The 5,834-nt window shown below is 50.2% G+C and overlaps 1 long non-coding RNA gene across 1 annotated transcript; it reads right to left on the bottom strand.

Moving 5' to 3' along the window:
- Positions 1 to 236: 236 nt before the first annotated feature.
- On the bottom strand, positions 237 to 1,925 carry LOC116358144 (uncharacterized). The gene is made up of 3 exons (XR_004206030.1): positions 1,831 to 1,925; positions 1,537 to 1,662; positions 237 to 345 (listed from the first exon to the last, which is right to left on the bottom strand). It is a non-coding gene; the product is annotated as an uncharacterized LOC116358144 (long non-coding RNA).
- Between the last annotated feature and the right edge of the window lie 3,909 nt (positions 1,926 to 5,834).

Below are 5,834 nucleotides of genomic sequence, written 5' to 3'. Positions count from 1 at the left end.
CCCGTTGTCTCCCAACTCTACATCTATGGATAAAGAGACAACAGATCCACCTGTCCTACCTGTAGCGGTCGTCCATGCGTGCTCCCCTGCTCAGGCTGGCATAGTCTCCCCTATGGAGGGAGGGCCCTGGCGGTAGTCCTCGTACCCTCCCGGGGGTCCGTATTGGTAGTTTCGGGGCACGGTGTTTGTGGGTAGTCCATGGGAGGACCTGGCTGTCTGTAGACCCGCTCCATGGGGTGGTGTAACCCCCTACACCTGTCATAGACCCCCCTCATCCAGGGAGAGGTTGTCAGACACAGAGGGGATGACTGTACGAGTCATGGTAGTCTTCACTACCTTCTTTACCTGGGGAGAGGGGCAGGAGAAACAGATACAACTAGGTTAGTGTCAGACACGGAGGAGATGACCGTACGAGGAGTCAGGAGAGAGAGGTTAGTGTCAGACACGGAGGAGATGACCGTACGAGGAGTCAGGAGAGAGAGGTTAGTGTCAGACACGCAGGAGATGACCGTACGAGGAGTCAGGAGAGAGAGGTTAGTGTCAGACACAGAGGAGATGACCTTACGAGGAGTCAGGAAGAGAGGTTAGTGTCAGACACGGAGGAGATGACCGTACGAGGAGTCAGGAGAGAGAGGTTAGTGTCAGACACGGAGGAGATGACCGTACGAGGAGTCAGGAGAGAGAGGTTAGTGTCAGACACGGAGGAGATGACCGTACGAGGAGTCAGGAGAGAGAGGTTAGTGTCAGACACGGAGGAGATGACCGTACGAGGAGTCAGGAGAGAGAGTTAGTGTCAGACACGGAGGAGATGACCGTACGAGGAGTCAGGAGAGAGAGGTTAGTGTCAGACACGGAGGAGATGACCGTACGAGGAGTCAGGAGAGAGAGGTTAGTGTCAGACACGGAGGAGATGACCGTACGAGGAGTCAGGAGAGAGGTTAGTGTCAGACACGGAGGAGATGACCGTACGAGGAGTCAGGAGAGAGAGGTTAGTGTCAGACACGCAGGAGATGACCGTACGAGGAGTCAGGAGAGAGAGGTTAGTGTCAGACACGGAGGAGATGACCGTACGAGGAGTCAGAGAGAGAGGTTAGTGTCAGACACGCAGGATGACCGTACGAGGAGTCAGGAAGAGAGGGTTAGTGTCAGACACGCAGGAGATAACCGTACGAGGAGTCAGAGAGAGAGGTTAGTGTCAGACACGGAGGAGATGACCGTACGAGAGTCAGGAGAGAGAGGTTAGTGTCAGACACGGAGGAGATGACCGTACGAGGAGTCAGGAGAGAGAGGTTAGTGTCAGACACGGAGGAGATGACCGTACGAGGAGTCAGGAGAGAGAGGTTGTGTCAGACACGAAGGAGATGACATGAGTCAGGGGAGAGAGGTTAGTGTCAGACCACGGAGGAGATGACATGAGTCAGGGGAGAGAGGTTAGTGTCAGACACAGAGGAGATGACATGAGTCAGGGAAAGAGAGGTTAGTGTCAGACACGGAGGAGATGACATGAGTCAGGGAGAGAGAGGGTAAAGGTATTACCGTAGTTTCTGTGCGGCGCGTGGTGCCATCTTCGCTGGTTTCCACAGAGATGACGGGGGGCACCTCGTGCGGGTCCTCCTCCACGGTAACCGTCTCCTGGACGACTTGACCAGGCTCCATCCTGTACTGAAGAACGGAGAGACAGACACCGTTACACCCACAATATAAACACACACACACAGATAAATGCACTCGCAAACTTAATTAACACAGGCAACATGTCACACACACACAGATACATACAGTCACACAGATACAAAGAGGAAGACATATTCCGGCACACACACAGCTTACATGTGTCCCGTTGACGTATCCCTCGTTCAGTGTGAGCCTCTCTATGTCCGCATCACAAGAAACACGCCCATTCTGTAGAGCGGAGGGGAAGACAGAGTAGTTTACACAAGAGGACAGCGTGTGTGTGTGTATGTGTGTCAACCGCAGGGCCAGTGGCCAAGGAGGAGCAGAGTTATTCCAAACATTCAGAGGAGCAGGTTAACGCAGGACACAGAGAGAATGTCATGACATCAGAGCCCCAGGCTCCTTTCACACACACAGGCACCACCACATTCAACCCCAGACAACAGGCACCACCAGATCCCATTCAGTCAACCCCAGACAACAGGCACCACCACATCCCATTCATTCAACCCCAGACAACAGGCACCACCACATCCCATTCAGTCAACCCCAGACAACAGGCACCACCACATCCCTTCATTCAACCCCAGACAACAGGCACCACCACATCCCATTCAGTCACCCCAGACAACAGGCACCACCACATCCCATTCATTCAACCCCGACAACAGGCACAGATAAACAATTGATGAAGCGAATGAAAAAAACAAATGAAGGACAGAATGGGTGAGACATGGAGGATGAGGAGAGACCGGTTCAGAGCAACACTGCTGCCAGCAAGACAGGAAGAGCCTCCGAGAGAGCAGGGCGTGCGAGAACCTGTCAGTGGGTTGTCAGTTGGCTGTGTGTGTGTGTCTCAGTGGGGTTCTCAGTGTGTTGTGTGTGTGTGTGTGTGTGTGTGTCTGTCAGCTCTGTAAACAGGGTGAAGACCAGGCACATTCCAACCCTGTCTGTTCTCCAGAGATACAACACTGACTGACCAGACCAACCCTGAGAGAGGAGACTACGTGTTTACCGTGTAGTGTGTTTATAAATGCCTGAGGGTGGGAAAATGGCACACCTCAGTGTGTCTGCTTACCAGACAGTGTGTGTGTGTGTGCTCGCAAGTAATCTAAAGCTATGAAGTCACTACGTCCAGACAGGGAAGCCTGACACAGTCACAGACACTAAGCAGGAAGTGGACATGGTGAACAGTAACCTAGACCAGGGATTGGACAAAACCCAACCGTTATGAATCAAGCGGGCAGCAGTATACTATTTGTAAACAATAAAGTGTATTTTTCCTCCTCTGTTCTCCCTTCTGCTCAGTGTACACCTGAAATAAATACTGCAATTCTACTGTCTGAACGATCTGTAATATTCTGACCTCAGGATCAGCCATGGACTGGGATCATTAACACTGAAAATACAGTATAATGTTTTATCATATGAGCCTTAGGAATGTCTTAGGGTTGACCAATGATGGCTACAGGGAGGGTTGACCAATGATGGCTACAGGGAGGGTTGACCAATGATGGCTACAGGGAGGGTTGACCAATGATGGCTACAGGGAGGGTTGACAATGATGGCTACAGGAAGAGTTGACCAATGGAACGAGACGGGACGACGTTGGGGTGAGGCAATGGGTGATACCATGGGGTAGGATTGCACAATTTCTGTTTACTTCAAATCCTCCAATTTCCTGCTTATTCCCTCCTGGAAGATATCGGAATGTTGCAACCCTAACGGCAGCTATGGAGGTGACGGCATGGATAGTTACAAGGACGGTTGAACGGTGATGAAACGAGGACGAAGTGATGGAATGGGTGATACCATGATGGCTATGGGGTGATGGATGATCCCATGAATGCTATGGGGGTGATGGATGATCCATGAATGCTATGGGGTGATGGGTGATCCCATGAATGCTATGGGGTGATGGGTGATCCCATGGGGGCGAGGGCGTTACCTGTAGATTGGGGGAGGGCGTGGGGGGTGCCTCCGCACCTCCTCTCCTCCTCCAGAGCGCGAGTCAGACGCTCAAACTGACGCTCCTGCTCCCGCACGGAGGCCAGGAGAGAGGCTGCACTCTCACACTGCTCCATTCACACTGAGTAGAGAGGACAGGACAGGGTTCAACCACATAGCACCACACTGAGGACAGGACAGGGTTAAACCACCTAGCACCACACTGAGTAGAGAGGACAGGTTCAACCACCTAGCACCACACGGAGTAGAGAGGACATGGTTCAACCACCTAGCACCACACGAGTAAGAGAGGACAGGGTTAAACCACCTAGCGCCACACGGAGTAGAGAGGACATGGTTAAACCACCTAGCACCACACTGAGTAGAGAGGACAGGGATAAACCACCTAGCACCACACAAAGAATAAACCGTTTTTAAACAACATTCCATACTCCGTTATATTCACACACACACACACCACACCACACACACACACACACACACACACACACACAGAGAGAGAGACACAGACAGAGACAGTTAACCCACAAACACACATTACAGTGATGCTGTACAGAGAAGCAGCAGGGCGACAGGATGCTAATCACCTCCACACTTAGAGATGAACAGCATGAGAGAGAGGGGAGGACGAGAAGAGAGAGAGGGAGGATAGGAGGGAGGTTGAGGAGATACAGGAAAGAGAAGAACGGGAGAGGAGGAAGAGGGAGAAGCAGAAGGAAATAAGTTGAGTTACAATAGGAGTGTGATGACTGGGGGGAGAATCACATGTTCTTAGGGAAGGGCTGTGGCAGGTGGTGCTCGTTAGCACCTCTTGTCTTCCACAGAGGCAGGTGAGAGCGAGATAAAGAGAGGAGAGAATGAAAACGGAGCGAGAGAGAGAGAGCACCACGGTTCTAGAAGTCTATTTCTGGGCCCAGAGTTTACACCCATCAGCTCCTGGCTGTTTACACCCATCAGCTCCTGGCTGTTTACACCCATCAGCTCCTGGCTGAGCCCAAAACAGAACCAGAAACTAGAACGACAGTAAAAGACAGAACAGACCTTAAAGACACTGTGTTATATTCACAGTATGGAGGTTGAAATAACACTGAAAATCATAATGCCCTTTTAGTGTAAGAGCTATTAGAAAAGACTGCCTGGAACTTCAGCCTGTTTTGGTGGATGGAGTTTGTTAATAGACCAATAAGAGCTCGTTTTGAGTTTCCCCACTCAGACCACTCCCAGGCAGCCCACTCCCAGGCAGCCCCACTCCCAGGCAGCCCCACTCCCAGGCAGCCCCACTCCCAGGCAGCCCACTCCCAGGCAGCCCCACTCCCAGGCAGCCCCACTCCCAGGCAGCCCACTCCCAGGCAGCCCCACTCCCAGGCAGCCCTAGCTACATTCTTGCTTGAGAAATTACTCTTCGCTAACAAGCTATTTTTTTGTGTTTGACCATTTTAATGGAAAATAATCACAGCAAGGTACTTAATTGTTAACCACAAATGATTTAATATTGAGAAAAACAGCTGCATTGACCTTTAAACAACATGTCAAGGAACCAAACATAGCTAGAGGATTCAGAACAGGAAACGTACTGAACCAAACGTAGCTAGATGATTCAGAACAGGAAACTTACTGAACCAAACATAGCTAGAGGATTCAGAAAAGGAAACTTACTGAACCAACATAGCTAGAGGATTCAGAACAGGAAACTTACTGAACCAAACATAGCTAGAGGATTCAGAACAGGAAACTTACTGAACCAAACGTAGCTAGAGATCAGAACAGGAAACTTACTGAACCAAACGTAGCTAGAGGATTCAGAACAGGAAACTTACTGAACCAAATGTAGCTAGAGATTCAGAAAGAAAAAAAAACTTGACTAACTGAACCAAATGTAGCTAGAGGATTCAGAACAGGAAACTTACTGAACCAAACATAGCTAGAGGATTCAGAACAGGAAACTTTGCCTAACTGAACAAACGTTGCTAGAGGATTCAGAACAGGAAACTTGGCCTAACTGAACCAAACGTAGCTAGAGGATTCAGAACAGGAAACTTGGACTAACTGGACCAAACAGAAATAGTCTAGTGGTGGGCAGTAACATGTATAGTGGTGGACAGTAACATGTATAGTGGTGGACAGTAACATGTATAGTGGTGGACAGTAACATGTATAGTCTAGTGGTGGACAGTAACATGTATAGTCTAGTG

The sequence above is a fragment of the Oncorhynchus kisutch genome, linkage group LG28 (assembly GCF_002021735.2).
Source record: "Oncorhynchus kisutch isolate 150728-3 linkage group LG28, Okis_V2, whole genome shotgun sequence".
NCBI classification, from domain to species: Eukaryota; Metazoa; Chordata; class Actinopteri; order Salmoniformes; family Salmonidae; genus Oncorhynchus; species Oncorhynchus kisutch.
This window is presented reverse-complemented; position numbering and strand designations above follow the sequence as displayed.